This window comes from Aquila chrysaetos, chromosome 13 (assembly GCF_900496995.4).
Source record: "Aquila chrysaetos chrysaetos chromosome 13, bAquChr1.4, whole genome shotgun sequence".
Classification (NCBI taxonomy): Eukaryota; Metazoa; Chordata; class Aves; order Accipitriformes; family Accipitridae; genus Aquila; species Aquila chrysaetos.
This window is the reverse complement of record NC_044016.1, coordinates 24,305,800-24,323,808: the sequence shown is the minus strand read 5'-3', so window position 1 is coordinate 24,323,808 and position 18,009 is coordinate 24,305,800. Positions and strand designations below refer to the sequence as shown.

Sequence of the window (18,009 nt, the reverse complement as noted above, 5' to 3'; positions counted from 1 at the left end):
TCTGAGATCACAGGATCTGGCCAACTTCTGTATTGGCAGTGCAGCAGTTTCTCCTCTCTGGGAGCCAGACCTCATTTCTTTCATGTCACATAACAAGTCCAGTCACACAAGTTTTAGTGAGATTTAGGATTCAAAGTGATTACCTCCCTTTCTAGCATAGGAAGGAGGTGCTACTGAAGTTGTCATCTGATGTCGTAGCACCAAGGAATCCATTCCTGGGAACACGAGGGCCTCCACACTTAAACTCAGCAGACGTGACTGCGTTGGACTATCCACAGGCATTTACAAACTTAAGCAGCTTCATCTCCCCTTGGTTATGTTTCCTCTTACATATATTTCCATTGTTTGTTTTAAAAATGTCATCAGAGGTCTAAGAATGGATTTTCCAATTAATTTTTTTTTGTTGTGGGACATTTTTTTTTTTCTGAAAGGATTTTTTTTTTGTGTGTGCGAGGTTATGCTAGTTTTGACATAACTTTAACAGAAAATTATTTAAACAGTGTTTTTTCATCTCCAGGATGAAGTTTCTAGTCAAAATGGGAGGGGCAACGAGCAAGTCCATAGACATGCCAACAGTGAGGGCACAGACTCTGGTTATGGAAGAACAAGATTCAAGTCTGTGCTCTGATTTAGACTAAAGAGTTGATCTCAGATCTTCTATATCATAAAGTAATGTATGACACCTACAGAGTAATACTAACACCTAGTATAGTGCTATTCAGACCATCTTTCTGGAAATTTTTTTTTCTAGCAAAAAGAAAAGAAAGAGTAAAAATGTAGAGTAAAGGAATCCTAGGGCTGCAGAATCTGATTAGAGTCCAGTGGTTATAAATTTTTAAGGGTGCTGAAGACCCAGCATGGCATTTATCTCCCCTAATGCTAGACACAAAACAAAAATACCTACATCTGAGGTAGCTGACTAGAAACCTTTTATAGTCACCTGAGAGGAACAGGTATTTCTAGGGTGCAATATATCACTATAATGATAATAATACCATGAATTACACTGTCGAAACTGTCTTTTACCTGGAATACTTTCCTTTTTTTTCTGTTGCATATTATGCTGGTTTTTGTCTTTTTATTTCCTCTCTTTTCCTCCAGAGATTCCTTATTCCTTTAAATCTTTTTCCAATTAGCTTTTTTCATTACTGGGTAGCAGTCTTAAGGTATTTCTTCAAATTCAGTGAGTTCATCTTTGTTGGAGTCCAACTTGTAATGCAATTCACTTTCCAGCTTTTTCAAGAATATTTCTGCTGCTTCTGGCTCTTCACATTTCCTTGTGATGTTTCCTGCTCTAACAATTAATGTGGCAGGCAATGGAGTGCCGTGGTGACTCACGGGGCTTTTTTATTCTCCTGTAGAAAGAGAAGTATGATAGAAGGTACTTTTTCTTCTCTGCCATTCCTCTGGTGACAGAAGTGAAATTTCTTACACTTCATACTCTCTGCATTATCAGTTGCTTGTTGATTTGACTTCTCTACAGCTATTTTATGAAATAAAATGTTTTGCTGAGATATTCAAAACTTTGCAGTTAAGGAGCTGGAATTGCTGTGGATTTTGGCACTGGGTATCCATGGGCTCTTCCAGTTTACTAATTTCAAGAATCATGTAAATGTAGCATGGTTTATAGATTTTTTTATATAAAAGCTTCAGCAGAGATTCCAAATAATCTTCCCTTCTTCCCCTGCCAGAAATGCTAAGGTTAATCCTCGCAAGTTCTATGGATTCCTAATTTTATTTCTTCTGTTGTTATTTTTATGAGGTGTTTTAGTTCACTATTGCTTTATCTTTTCCCTATGAAATTTTAAACTCAGTTAACATTACTCCTGAGGTAAGGCCAGTCAGAGTGGTCTTTCTGTCAATCATAGAACCTCCAGAGAGATTAGAAATCACTTATAAATCTGTAAGGAAGTTAGCCCTGGCTTCTCCCTCCTTCACCCAAGTGTCTGTGATTGATAGACAATGTTTCACCTAGACCTGCAGTTCAGGGATTTCTGAGCCAGAGATGGGAGGTTTGTTTCAACAGCCCTTGGTGGACTGTATTTCCAAGGGTTTCACGAGTCACAAAAACCTGTTGGGCTACACAACATCTGCAATGATTTCCACAAAGATTTGGTATGTATAAGTATCACCATTGGTATGCTTTCACCCTGACAGCTTTTTATTTGATATCTCCCCTGTTTTTGTATTGAGACAGAGCAAACAATCTTTTCCTAGTCATATTCTCTGAGCTGTTTATGCTGCCCTAGTTTTAGCATGTGCACCAATAGTGTACATGCTATATCTCTTTTTTAGGCTGAAAAGTGTCTTCAGTGCTCCTGCAGAAGTTTCTTCATTTGTTTTTCAATAACTGTACGTATCCTTGTCACTTTTCCCTCTTCTAGTTTTACTTTTTTGATGTGGAAAACCAGAACTGCACATAATATTCAAGGAGAAAAGGATACAATACTCTCTACCCTTTTCAGGTGCTGCTGGGTGCCTTTTTTTTTCTTCCGCCCCAAAAAAATCATAAAATCATAGAATCACTTAGATTGGAAAAGACCCTTAAGATTATTGAGTCCAACTGTTAACCTAACACTACCAGGTCCACCCCTAAACCATGTCTCTAAGTGCCACAAACCCAGAAAGAAAACTGTGAAGCAGAGGCCCGACGATCACAGTGTTTTGTACACTGAGCTGGGAGTTTTGCAATGATTTCCCAGATGATTAGGCTAATATGCCAAACACGGCAGAAGTACCACTACCAACCAGTCAGTTTTTCAGCAGGACTTGGTACTGTCCAAGGGAGTATGTCCAAGGGAGGAATGGTCTGATCAAGTTTAGTAAATGGAGATTTTGTCGCAATCTGGGCACAAGATCCAAAATGGCCTTGCACGGAGAAAAGAAATAGCCCATCAAAGGCAGTTGTCCCTACACACAGTAAAACAGCTCTTGTCGTTTGGGGAAGTATTTATCTGAAATATTTATGTATCTGTGCTTTATAAAAGCACAACTATTACTTCAGAAGTCCAAGCAGCTAAAGCAGATTTTTCCTGCATTTTTTCCCCTCAAGGCCACCAAAACAGCCACCAGGGTTCTTCTGCTTTGTTGGGTCTGTCTCTTGCAGCTTTGCCCTCATTGCTACGGACCTGTAAGAATACATGTTCTCTACAGAAACACACACTACCTGTCATGAGGAATCCTTAAGCAAGAGCCTCCCAAGAGGACCTGAGGAAGAGTGGAGCCAGTGGGGACTGTGGCTCAGCAGAGGCACCAAGCAACATTACAAACATGTGCTGGAGGACCAAGGGCAATCTGCAGCGTGCAGCAGCCCAACATTTTCAGGCAAAGCCAGAGCCTGAGTCTAGGCAGGCAGCACAATAGCCATTGCTGTGTCCTGTGGATAGTGGGTGGTGGTATGTGCTTACCAGCGCCACTATGAATTTTAGAAATTTAGCTTTAGAAATTTTTAGCTTTGCAAATTTAAATATAAATGCTATTAGGGTTATAAACTTAAATCCTCCACATTCAAAAAATTATGCATGCATTACCAACATAACTTTTCAAGGCAAAACTGCTTATACATTCCATTTGCTGTTCCACTGTGGTAAACATATAAACATTGTTGTTGTTGCATGAATGTCAGCAATTGTACAGGGTGTGTATTCTGGTTGAGTTGAAGTCATTTTCAGGAGATTACCCTTTTCTGTTTCTACTGCCTGACATTTTAAAGTCACAGGACCCAACCTGGATTTGTCATAGGACTGCCTGACATTTCTGTGCTGAAATGGTATTAGTCATCCTGGAGGTAAATGAGAATCAGTCCCCAAATGTAAGTATGCCTGTGAGCATGCGGGTGGATTCTCAGATGGCTTATTGATGTAGACCCATTTTCTTCCATTTTGTTCATGCTTTTGATATTATGACAGACTATTACTGTTCACTGGAAGCTTTAACTGAACCCAAATCAAAACTTTTAGTAGATGCTGGGCCACAGTTACATAGTTGCTTACCCAATTTGTGACCGCAGGACTGAATGTACTAAAAAGCCTTTGCCTCTAAAGAAGAAATTCCATGTGCTGTTAGAGATGGGAATAAACATTGCTAGGTGGTATAACAACTGAAAAAGATGGATGGCTCATTAATCCCATGCAAGTGAAGATAGCACGTTCATTTATTATTTTTTGAGCATAATATAGCTGGCATGTTTCCACGTACACCTGCAAGTATGTGATTCATATGTGGGTTTTTATATGCTCTTACATTATTGTCCAAAAAGAAGAACATATGGACAGTAAAATACATGCTGTAGTTCCGCAACAATTTTGGTGGATAAATGATACTGGGACAAGAATATGGGGTAGCTCTGGGCAAATCTGTGGCCTCAATGTCAATGCAGTCAATGCAGCTGGGTCAGTGTAATCAGTCCCATCTGGCTTCAGGACGATGCAGTCGTTGTGCGAGGTGCAGATCACAATACTCTGCCCGATGAGGCTGGGAGGTGAAGGGGATGTTAAACCATCAAGGGACAGCCTCATTATCCTGGCCCCCTGAGTGTACGACTTTGTCCAGCAAAACCTTACCAGCTCTGAAGGCAACTGAAACACTTCCCAGAGCCTCACTCTGTGTGGCTCCTGCTGTGCCTCTTATAGGCTGGGGCTGGTGGGGAAGATGTTGTCTTCTTCAGTGCCTGGGCCAAGGGGATTTTGTCTGATTGGATTAAAGGCATTTAGCCTTTGTTTTACACCACTGCCAGCCTTTCATCTAGTGTAGAGGAACGGGAGGGGAAGTCAGTCTTTCAGCAGTGAGGAAAAAGGAGTACCTGTGGGGCTTAGCAGTGGGCACGTACAGCAAGCCTGGAAAGCAGGATCTGAAGTGGCATGATTTGTCTTTCCCATACAAGGTTTGATAGAAGGGACTTAATTTTGTGGTTTTTTTTAATACTGTCATTTTAAGCCAAATCCTAATGTCCTCACAGTTGAGCTGCTTTCTCAGCTACATCAGATTTATGCTGGCATAAAGTTCTCTTGGTTTCAGGGGAGCTAATCTCAGTTTACTTAAAGTGCTGTAAATCAAAAAGAAAATGGAAAAAGAACAGCTCAAAGTCAGGTTAATGGGAACGTGACCTGAGTGAGGGCCAAGTACAGTGGCCATTAGTGAGCAGTGAAAAAAGGACCTTCATCTTCAGAAATTGTTGCCAAAAGCTTACGCCTTTTTCCTTCACAGTCTTTGACCTCACTGGAGTGCCTTAATTTATGTTTCTGTCCATTTCCACTCTGCTGCTAATTTTAACCTGTCTTTCCATGTCTCTCTGTATATGAAATTACTATATGATCTCTCTCCTTTTCCTTCCCCCTCCTTCCTGCCTGTCCTAGAGATAGATATCCTACAAGAGATCCCCGTTACAGTATTCTTCCATGTGGTCCCATCCTGAAAAGTTGTTTGGAAGGACTGTTCTGTGGTTATTCTTCCCCAGAGGATGCTACAAGAGCATCGTCATGATGTTGGAGAAAGAGTGACACATCCTAGCAGACAAGAGTGATCTTTAATGCAACGTGGAAAGAATTACAGATGGAAGATCATAGCCATAAAGTTTTAAAGATGAAGCTGCAGCTGGGTAGCCTGACTGAATGAATCACTGAAAAGTTTTTATACCTGTTTAAATTTTGATAAAGAAGAATAGTTTCAAAGGACTTGACATTGGACATTTTGAACTCACACAATTAAAGCCCACAAAATCCATTTCCTTGAAATGAAGTGTGATTTTGCTGAAATGTCACATTTTCCTCTCACAGGAGAAGGACCATTTTCACAAATCAGAGAATTTTCAAAATCATTTTCTCAGCTATAATTGGAGATTAAGCAATAAAATATATTTTTGGTAAGAAAACAAGAACTTTTTTTCTAGAAGTCTAGTGAAAAACAGTTGTATCATTAATATTTTGTTACTGGAGAAGTGAGCTGTGGTTATGGCTCAACAGACCCTGGAAAATTTTCAGCACAAATTATGCCAGAAATATCACATGGAGGAAAATCCTTCATTCCCCTATACTCCCCCCTTCTATTGAGAACTGTAATTACAAGCTTCTTATTGAGTAATATTCTAGAGACACCTACTTGCCCTGCTGTACTTAAGAGTTTGTCAATGCTTCCATTATAAACCACTCTTTTTAGGGGTTCACATGACTGTAAAATTTTGCTCTGGACTGAAACTTGGCATAAGATCATACTAAAAAAGCATGTTTTTTTTCCCCATAATTAGTTTTTCTTCAAGTTTGATCATTGGAAAAAAATATAGACTACAAAAATTAAAAGAAAAGTTATTTCAAAACATACAGACTTCATATGTTTTATTTGCTTTTATTCACATTACTGTAAAAAAAGAAAGAAAAAGAAAACTAACAAATAGGTTAACATTCCAGATCCAGTTCAGCACTTAAAGAGCAAAGACATTCAACATTGAAGCTGGAATTGCAGTGGTCTCTTAACAGTGGGTGATCTGTCATTCCATAAGGGCTGGCTAAAAAGGTGTGAGTTAAGTATGGAGTTACAGTCTTAATTCTGAATTTCCTTACCTTGGTGAGTTTAAGACAGATGCTTAATGCTCTTTGAATGTAGTGGTTTATATACGTTGAATGTAGTTTTTGGACATCATGCCCAGAACTGTTTTGAAAGTCTTTCCCCAGAGGTAGGAAAATGAAAGTATGTTGTCATTTCCCACTGCTCCCTCAAAGGAGGGGTTTTGTTTGCTGTTCTGGATTGCTGCTCAGTTTTTTTCTCCCCTCAGTCCAATCCTGTGAACATCCCCATTAATGTACATACGAACTTATTTTTATCTGCTGGTGAAGACGTGAGGTATCTGTATTACTTTCTGTAAACCAATGAGATATTAAAAAATGATATGATACTTCACATTTTTTTTCTTGTATGTTGCATGGACATTTTGAAAATTTCCTTAAAGGTATTTTGGAAGCTGTGGTAAAAAGAAAGAAAGAGAGAAAGGAAGAGAGAAACAGAGGGAGAAAGAGGGGAAGAAAGAGAGGAAGAAAGAAAAAGAAAGAAAGAAAGAAAGAGAGGAAGTTTTTTTTCTCCTGTTGGCACTCAGAGAATGATTTTATAAGTGGTTTCAAAATAAACCACATTTTGCTGAATCAGTAGCTTTCATGTGTATGGTAAAACCATCATTAAAGGCCATGCTTCAACCATGAGTATCATGTAGCTGGTTGGAAAATATTTTTGTAATCTTAATTAACTCTTCCTAATATTGTTGAAAGGTATATCAAGCAGTATTTACATTATCTGCAAAAGGTGGACTGTAGTATTTTCTGTCTCACTGCTGTTTGTTTTCTTACAGTAAATGAAAAGCTCACCTAAAGTATATACACTAATAAGGAATGTTTATGGTCATGGGTACTTCAGCAAGGGAAAATATCTGCCGCCTTCATGTAAGAACTGTCATAGGGACAACTAATTCAGAGTCTAATCCAAATTGTGTTCAAGTCAATCACGGCACTGATGTAAAGTCTACAAGGACAATAGCAGAACAGCAGCCTCCAGCTGCCAGGGGTAGAAGTATATGCTAAAATCTAAGCATCCAAATAGCAGAAATAATGTCAACTTCTGGCACCTTTGAGGCTAGCTGTCCTTAACCCTTCCTTACCCACCATACAGATCTTTGCACAGTCAAGGCCTGAGTGATTTTCAGTGTTTGTCTTTAGGTCACACTGACATGGTGATATTTGCTTGTAGCAAGTCTTTCTGAAAGAGCTAGCACCTACTTCTCCTCTTGTCACTTCTGTTCAACTGTGATAGTTTCAGCTGCAGATAATTTTTTCATACTTTTTTTCAGCAGCTCATCTTTTTTTTTTCCTAAATCCTTTTTCTAGGCTGAAATTTTCCAGCTGCTTTCATGTCCAGAGGGTAAATATTGGAACATTTGAGTAAAATCCCTTTAACCACTTTTACATCATTGACAAAGTCTGCTGAAGCCAATGGAAAGATGCCCGCTGACTTCAATATTCTTTGGATCACACACTTGGTGTGTGAAATAGAGGTTCTTTTCCCTTTGCTGTTTAAACTCAGATATTCTTCACCATCATGGGCTATAAATTATCCAGGAGGATTTTTTGCTAGCACAGAATTTATAATCATCACAGGCAGGAGCTTTTCCCAATAGCTACACTTCTGCACCTACCTTACTTTCTTCCTCTTTAACACCAATGTCATTTGTACATCTATATATGTCTTATCTTATATATTTAAGAACTGTGATAGGGAATCTAAAGATGCATAATTCTGTCAGACAGGCACCACCTTTGCTGTGAAACAAAGGACATTATATTGCAATCAGTGGTTCATATATAATATGACTATAAAAAGTTTGGTCAACTGACAGATCATGCAGAATGACCTGCTATCAACGGGCATCTCAATTGCTGCAGTAGTTGCAGGAATGGGAGAAGTTAGGGCTAAAAAGGGAAGAGGCCTTGGGGTGGTTGTGAATGATCCTTCAGCTGAGAGCATAGAAAAGACCTTGGAGGAAATGTATGTGTTGGTAGCTACTAAAATATACAGATGAAGACAAAGGACATGAGGGAATTCAGAGAACTAGCCTGAGATAACATGCACCACAGGTAAATGTTGGTGAAAGCCTTCCAGCAAGTATTTCAGTCACTACAAAAATGGTGTGTTGGCCCAGTAAATAGTCTTGAATTTGAATTGAATTCTCTGAGTAGTTCTGATGCTTTAAAAGTACACATATATTTGGAAGACTAGATAAAAAACAAAGAGGAGGAGAAGGAAGAAGCAGGGCATCGGCTTTCTGATCCACACTTTGCCTTAGCAGAATGGATACAAACTTCTATCACCAGAGGGTAGATTTTTCTTCCATAGATTGCCCTTCTTAGGACAATTCAATAAATCTGGCAGGATATTGGTAAAGAGCAAATGAGAATGATTGTATAGTCAAGGGGTTAACACACTCCAAGGAGAGCTCTAGCCCATAATCCAGAAAAATATCTTATAATTTAATGCTAAATAGAAGTCTGTCACCAGAGAACACTTTCTAGCACCATCAGATTTTTCCAGGCTACAAAGTCCATCAGACAAAAGGTCAATCCCCTGGTTTTGGGATGGGGAAATACCCACTCTGGCTGTTTGAGGACCAAACATCACCTTGCTTCTGTTTCTTAACTATGCCCAAGAGGCAATTGAAAATTTTTCTTTCAGACTGAGCTGAAAATGTAAAGTAAAAGCTTTCCTGTTTCACACAAAACAAAACAAAGAAAATAAAAGAAACTCTCATTTGAATCTTAGACATCTTTTAAAATTATTTTGGTCAGTCTAATTGCTATTTGTCCTTGTTCTAAAGAGCAAGGTTATGGTAGGGGCTTTTCCACAGACATGGAGATTTAACAGGTCACCTGTTAAAATGCTAAACAGCTGCCTGTTAAAAATGCAGTGCTGCATTTAAAAAAAGTCAGGCACATTGTCTGAAATACAAGGCTGAGACTCACAGAGTCATAAAGAACAGTGTAGGTCATCTTCTCCAACCTCCCTGCCCACAGCAGGCTGATTTGTTGGGGTCTGTCTCAGGCTTTCACCTTGCAACACAGAAGTTTCATTAAGCCCAGTCATGTCCAGAACTGCATTGGGCTAATCAGAAGGAAAGCTGTAATTAAAAGACAGATTTATTTAGATCAGGATGAAGAATTACTGAATGCACAAGGTAAGTGGAAAACTGCAGGATCTTCATTCTGTAATTTGTCGCATTTCTTTCATTCAAACTATGGTAGATAACACACATAGCCATTGCAGAAGAAGAAGAAAAGGGAAGTATTTCCCATATTGACCGATTCATGCTCAGAGTACTCAGATGCTTTCAGCTATCTGCCAATGTAGTCATGAGAGTATTTGTGGCATACCAGCTGGAGTTATCTTAGGCATTGTAGTAAGGGATCCTAACGACAAGCTGCAAAAAGTTTGTATCTCCTAGCCAACCCACATCTAATTTGCTGGAAAATTTTTTGATTCACCTGCTGAGTAGAACAAAAGAAGAAGAAAAAACATTAAACAAATGTGAACAAGCCATTTGATAGGAAGCATTTTGTTTTCTTTTTATGCTGCTTTTCGAACCAGAGAGAAAAGATGAGATAACTTCTTTTAGAAACACTTTCTCACAATCAGATTTTGTTTCAAGAGTTAAGACCCCAATAGGAAAATGTTTGTAACAAAAAGACAAGATAAAGAAGTGAAAGACTTGAAAGCAAAGGAATAAAAAGTGATAGTATATATTCTCTTAAGCAGGTGTTAGGAAGAGATAAGAGGAGAAGACAGGAATAAAATTGAAATAAAAGAGTTCCTGCATCTGTGATTGGAAGTGGTCAAGAGATTAGACAACACATAAATAATTTTCAGTCTGTCATATCTGAAATACCACATGTGGAGGGAATTTTGGGACAGGGGCGGGGGGAGACCAAAACATTAGCCTTGCAGGTTGTAGAGGCCTTGTTTTAATTCAGACATTGGAGTGCTTCTGCCAGATGCTGAGCCTGCCTGAGATCTCCATAGGACAGAAGAGTTAAACTACCCCTTCAGCTGGTGTATCTGCACTGCAGCCAGAATAACCTCAATGGAGCTAAGCTGATTTAGAGCAGCTGAGGATCTGGCCTTCTGTTGTTGTGAATGATTTGTCCTAATTGAAAGCTTTTCCCAGAATATGAGATAAGACTAAGACTGAAAAAGAGTGAGAGGAAAGGAAGGAAGTATCCCAATTTGTGAGGAATGGAAACCCGTGGTCCCTAGACTGTATGTTTACCAGAAAAAGGTGTTAGGAGTGTTTTGCACAGCTTGAAAGCTTGAGTGTTCGTTATCTCTGTCAAATGCCCATAGGTTAACTACAACACCAAGGGCTCACTGTGCTCCTATCAGCTAGAATGCATTAGAATAGTTAAAAGATGGAGAAACATCTGAGCTTGCACCTGTATTTAATTAGCTGGTCTGGAAACAGGGGTGTGAAAGAGGGCACTGCTCCAGAGCATGCAGGGAGAAGTGCCTGAAATTTGGGTAGATGTCCAATTCTTGCTCTTATTTTTGAAATCTTTTTTCCATGGCTGATCAAAATAAAATAGGTTATTTAGAAAATTCAAACATTTATGTGGCTCTTTACTATGGAGCACTGAATGCAGCTCTATAGTAGGTAGGTCCTATTAGCTTTGTTCCTTCAGATCAGCTTTAATTGACACTGATGATGTTGAACAATCATTTATCTGAGAAAAAGCTTAGTTTAGTTGTTATCTCTTCTATAACACAGTTATCTCATCTCTTTTAGTCTTGCAGAAGTTGTGCAATTGGAAGAGGAATATAGCTTATTTAGAGCTATAAGCACATAGGTTACTGCTAAAATGAAATTAATTTAAAATACAATGGCTCACCCCCACCTGATTCAAACCCACTTCGGATAGGACACTTTTCATGGACCCCATTGGAAACTGGGGAATTCCCTCAAATTTAATATTCTTTCAACATTTAGGAACAATTGCCTTGTAGGAGACTCCTGGGTAACTGAGCTGTTTTCAGCTTTTCTGGACAAACTGAAACATAAAATTCCTTTCCACCTTTTCAAGCTCAATGTTAAAACAAGAGGTTTTGTTTCCCAATGTGTCCAGGTTATTTACACTGTTCTGATGGTTTGAAATCCTCTCTACAGTTGCACCTGAGCTTATTCCTGGCCAGGTTACTCATCATCCCTGAAAATTATTTGAACCATGTCAAAACAGAACAAAACAAAAAAAAAATCCACCAACCCAAACAAAAAAACCCTCCATTTCTATACTTGAGGCTTAAGCACATTTGAAGCAGTGGCAGCTTTCCCACTGACTTCACTGGATGCAGGATCAAATACTGGAGACTTAGCTAGGCCTGAGGATCTGGCCAGCAGAGTCAGCGAATCACTTCTTCAGGCTCATCAATGAAACATAACTCTGAATTTATACCACACACACCTAAAGGCTAGCTCTTCTTCCTCAGCCTAGGTAATATTACCGTTGGGTTTAATGAGCTGGAAGCGTGTTATTTTGGAGGAAAATCACTCAGTTCTGGAACTGACGTCTTTGCTGCTCACTAAAAGCCCAGATTTAGTGCTTACGAGGCTTCAGACCTGTCTTAATCAAATGGTAATGCAAGTAATGTGATATTCCCAGATTATGTTTTTTCTTTGCACAGCTGAAACTGTCTAGGTTGGGTAACAACTGGTGAATTAAACTCTGTATTAAATAACTTATTTTTACATCTGCAGGTAGCCAAATAGAGAATATTTATTATTCTCTCTCAGAAATCATTTAAACAGTTTAAAACAGTTTTCACAAAGCCCTTACAATGGAACTTTTGTTTGATCACATTCAATCTTGCTGCAGTTGTAACTTTAAGCATACATGACTCAGACAGAAAAGAGGTTTTAAGTAATTTATGTCTCCCTCCCTACACAGTGTGTGTTAATCAGGTTGCCACCTACTTTTTTTGGTAAATGATTTGCAGCCCTAGTGCATATAATCACCTGCAGAATGTGAGTCATGGAGAACGTTTTTGAACTCTAAACCTCTGCAGGCATGCAAAGGAACTGGGCACCTCCTGCTCTTGGTGAGCTCTCAGCAGCCTCCTTTTGCACAGATTCGTGCTCTAATTACATCTCACAGCAGGTGTTTTCTAAATCATTCTTCTCAGGTGAGGAAAACTATTGCTACAGGAAAATATTAACCAGAAGGCATGCTCAAATTTTCAGGGAACAGGCAGTCCTTCCCACATTGAATGTGTCCCTCAGTAGTTTTAGCAAAGCACAGATTTTATTAACCTTATCCTTTACAAAAAAAAAAAAGGTAAATAATGATCCTGATGTTAAATCCTCTTGGACCAGCCTAACTGCAAATTGCAGATCTGGGATTGTGTTTTTTACTTTAGCTTGCAGGTCTACTTTGCCGCAATATTATTAGAAGCAGTGACTCGTCCCTCCCACCTGTGTTCCCCAGCTCCCAATGCTTTCAGCTGTCAGATGTAAAGTTCTTTGATTTTAGAGTTTTCAAGTGCTGGGAGCACTTCTTGGAGCATGTTAAGAGAACAACAAAACCAGAGCATTTTCTGAAAAGGTCAACCCAGCAGCATCCTTGCAGGATTCTACAGGTTTTCTCTTCTGCACCCACCCCTTTAGGAAAGGGGTTTTGCTTTGGTTTTTATTTTTTTTTCTATTTGTTGTAGCAAATGTCTCCACGCAGACAAAAATGCTAACATGACCCACCCAAACACTAAAAAATTGAAAAACGTGGGAGGTTTTCATTACGGAGAGATGGCAGCCTGTTCATACAATGTCATAGTCACTGTTGTAAACTCCTTTAAAAATTTTAGTCCTTGCTACTTCAACATTAAGTGGCAAGGACAATTTCAACTTAAAGATATCCCTTCCTCTTTTCCCTTTAGCAAGAAAACTGTGTCTGACATTCTTTTTAAATTATGTTAAAGTTCTTAATAGTCATTTTTATGAGGAAAAAAAAGATGCTAGCTGAGATGTGCTAGATGGTTTGTGGCTGTTAAGGTCTGAAGCAGATTCTTTACAGAAAATACAAACAAAATAGACAAAAGGCAAGCGAAAGATTGAAAATGAAGCTTCTTCCTCAGGTTTCAACCTGTTACATTCCTGCTTAAGAGCAATTTTCACAGCACATGATCTTATATTTGACATTAGTATACAGCAAATGTGTACAATTGTGGTGGTGTTTTAACATTATGCTGAGCAGTCAAGTGTTTGTGGTCATAAGGCAGCAAAAGATGCAGTCTGGAGCAGCTAAGCTGAAGTCTGTTAATTTAGTTAGTTATTTTAAATAAATTATATTAAAGGAGAGAAATAGGAAGGACAAGGAATGAGGTGTTAAAAAGGTGATGGCGCATGGGAACTAGGGCAGTAGTGTGAATCTCACCTTCCAGGCAGAGCAGGGCTTAGCTGAAACCAGTTCCTGAATCCATCAGGATCATTTTAGTCCTCTCTGGCACTTCCCTGAGAAGCCCTCAAAATCAGATAGCAAAGATCTGCCTTGTCCCAGTGCCTTCCTGAATCCTGCACCCTTTTCCTTTGTCCCTTGGTGCTTGGTGTGAAAACTTCCATACAGGGTGAAAATGTAATTTTTCAATTGTTTTGTTGCATCTCTATGCTTTATTTCTACCACCCATTATTTTGATCTACACCCCTGCTAGTTATGAGATGCACTCCTAAATCAGCTTTTTCCTTGGTTTTGCCAAAGCTTTTTGCTGATTTCCATTTGTCTAACTGTAATTTTGAGCAGTTGTGTAGGTTTTGTACACTTCCACAGAGTTGTAAAGAACTATCTACAATAACACTGAGCTCAGTTCATGTTATGGTGGCCAGCCGAGGGCATCACCAGTGCAGAGTGTAAAGTCAGAATACGAACACCTTTGTGCTCTTCCAGTTTTAAAACAGCTCCAAACTGCTTCCTTCCAAGCACTCAGGGCTCGTGGAAACAGGAGTACTCTTGCTACCAACCAGGCACTGATCTGGGATGGGACCAAGTAATATCCTGACTTGATTGATTTTTCACATGACGTGATTCCTTCAAGACATGGGAGTTTTCCAAATGGCCTCTTAAACAACTTTTAAATTGCTTCTATGCTTTTGGGCAATATGGCCCAGGCACTGCCTCCCAAAGGTACAAAGATGGTATTCAGCAGGGGCCATGACAAGTGTTAAGTGTTTTCTGCTAGATTAGACTTCCATAGGCCTCAGAGCTGAGAAGCTAATTCTGAGATCAGACGTGGCAAAAAACAAGAAGAGAATTTTTCAGGAAGTGAATTACACTTTTAATATGCTGTTCTCTGCCAGTGGCTCTGTGGATAAAATAATTTTCTAACATATAGAACTGCTGCCTACTATCATGCCCAGAAGCATGGGTAGAGTTCATTAAAAAAGATGTTAAAAGACTGCTGTTAAGGATGCCAAATCAAGCAGTTAAAAAGTAAGAAATGCCAGCAATAAGATTGGCTCACCAACAGCTTTCCTGAGCATAATGATGTAGCCTTTAATTATATGATGATAATCCCCACCCCATCCCCCTTTTTTTTTTTTTTTAATTTTTACGTGATTGGTGCCTCATTCAGCTTTGCTTATCCTGATCCAACTCTTGTTGAAATATTCCAAACACTCCCACTTCTTTAAGTGTTGCAGGAGTCCTTAAATGATATATTTGTTTGACTTTTAATTTTTGTTTCACTATAAAAAGTGAAACAAAAAAAAGTGAAAAAACCTTTGCACAATTCCCCAGCATTGCTGAGTGAACAGGTCTTTTAATACTGACTTCCTGATCATCTTTTCGATAGCTTTTGTTGTCATATCTGAATTCTCAGCCCATATTAGTGAGCTGAAAAACAGCTGACTAGCTCTTCCAGTCACATTAAAGACTAGTCATAATTCATATGCACAAGCAGGAAGAATTAAAATTTCATTCATTTTCATTTCCTAACCTCTCAGTACTTGGCTTGACAACCTTAACTTATTTTTAACATAAGTGAAAGTTCTTGGCTTAAAAAAAAATAAAAGGAAAACCAAGTTATATTATGGGCCATATTCATGGGATCTCTTCTGTTGCTGGATGATCACCTTGCCAAATTGTTAGTTCTTTCTTCAGACCCCAGCATTGCTAACATTTGAAGGTGAAAGAAAATAGTTAAGCAATCTACATTTAGGAACAGCTCCCACTTCCCCCTTACACACTTATTTCCATATTATTAATTTACAAGGCTGCCTGCCTTGCTACCACCTATTGGTTCCCAACCAGTGCAACAATCATTCTTTAAAAGGAGACAGATTTCTAACAAATTAGATACTTTTAAAATCTGGCTACAACAAAATAGGAAATTAGAGGAAATAAAGACTAGTAGCCAACAGTTTACTGTTTATCATTTTATCCCTTGTTGTAACTGTTGCTGTGGCATGGAAGCTAATATACAAACTCTAAACTGCAATGCTATAATGTATTACCAGTTACCTGGTAAATATACAAATTGTTTATGTTTTATTTTCATGGTTTATTACATTAGTCATACCACTTATTTTCTATGGCATATATTTTACATATAACTTCCAAGTACCCTATCTGAATCTGAAAATATATGTTCAATTTAAGGCACTTCCTAATTTCAAAAAGAATTTCATTCACAAAGCCCTCTTTGCAATCAATCCCACAAAAAAAAAAAAAAAAAAAAGCCTCCACATTTTCATAGGTATTGTATGAAGATGGATGCATAGCAAATTTATTAGCAGGTTGTCTTACATCATATTATTCTGTATGATGTTATAAATTGAAAAATATGATAATGAGGAAGATGCAATAGGGATTAATAACAGTACTGATGGATGCATAATTCTCAGGGAAACAGCTTTCACCTACTTTCATAGAAAACCTCCTCGTGGTATCATCGCCCTCTCTCCAGCACAGAACAAACAGACTGTGCTGTAAACTTGAAACATCTAAATGCAAATGCCTCAAGCACAACTAGGGCTTCAGTGATTTCCAAACTATTTATCACTGTTGAATTCTGTACAAGTGGAATTTATTGCCTCCAGGCCTTCAACTGACCAAACAGTGAGTAAAATAAAAGAGAAAACCTGCTGAATGTGCATCTTTGCACAAGTTACTTCTTGTGCATTAATTCTGTGAGTAAAGTGTTCTCTTTAAAATCCTTGCAGTGGGCTAACCATTTGTTGTATCTCTTTCTATTTTTCTTCATTTTTAACATGTGTTATCTGACATTTTTCTCCATCCTTTTGTTAGCCAAACTAGTTTATATAGGAAACAGCTTCCACTCACTTTCCATCTTTTTTTAATATTCTAGGTCGGAAATTTTTTATATAAGTGAGGTTTTTTTACAGTCAGGCCCTAACCTTTCTTATTTCTGATTAAACTGTTCTCTTGTAAATGTCCTGTTTTCCTTCCCCTTAGCTTTGTTATTACTTCTGTCACAACAATGTCTGTAGCTCCTAGACAAGACTGGGAATCCATCATATTCTTTTCTCTCTAAACACCTGATAAGAGGCAGGATCTTTTCGAAGTGCTATAATCTGTATGGACAAGATAGGCAGAAGATGGCAAAAACCATTATTATCATCATCTTTGTTTTATAGGTGAAGAATGGAAGACACAAAAGAGGTCTGGGTATTTAGGAGCTAAGTTACATATTTAAACACCTTTAAATATCAGCCTGTGGAGGAGCTGCAAAATGAAAGGAGAGTTGGTGAGAAGCACTCCCTAGCTTTAGCCACAAAATACTTAAGAACAAGATCCACCCTTCCTTTTTCATGCATGATACGGCAGGAGGATCCTTCCTCTTTTCTCCCGCTGTCCGCAGATGATGTCGGAGGCAGGCAGGTCTCCCATCCTTCCCTACTGCCTGCTGTGCAGACAGGCTGCAGCGTTCACCACCCCCTCCCCAGACCCTGGCTAGTGCCTTAGCATTCTCTTCCCAGATGGGCACAAGGCAGCAATATTTTTTACCACAGCTTTTGTCACAATTGCACAGCTGAAATCCTAAGTATTGTTTTGTTGACACCCACTGTACGGAATATGTAGCTCCTTATGCTGCCAGCTTTCTTATTGTGCTCACCCATGTATTTTATTTCTTTCTTCATATGTTTCAAGGACATCTAGTTCCTTGGGAAAGACCCTTGGAAATATACTATAATTAGTTGCACTGTTTACAGGATGGTTGCATTGTCAGACCCAGTCAGCGTTAGTTGAAAACACTCATAAGCATCAGTATCTATCATATTGTCTCCTCTCCAGTCTCTCAGCTACTATTGTTCATGTGTTGTTTTTCTTGGCTCGTTTTTTAGTACTGCACTAGCTTTCACTTACTAGTATATAGTTTTCTTTGTGTGTGTAGTTGTACAAATATTTACTGTGAAGTATCATTGATATGATTCAGAAAGTATGACTTACGAAGACTCAGAGGGAAGGTTTTCAGTATTTTAGCATA

At 38.7% G+C, this 18,009-nt stretch overlaps 1 long non-coding RNA gene across 1 annotated transcript; it reads left to right on the top strand.

Moving 5' to 3' along the window:
* Positions 1-2,506: 2,506 nt before the first annotated feature.
* LOC121233779 lies at positions 2,507-9,306 on the top strand. Its single transcript, XR_005933887.1, has 3 exons — positions 2,507-2,609; positions 5,373-5,380; positions 9,295-9,306. It is a non-coding gene; the product is annotated as an uncharacterized LOC121233779 (long non-coding RNA).
* The last annotated feature ends 8,703 nt before the right edge of the window (positions 9,307-18,009 follow it).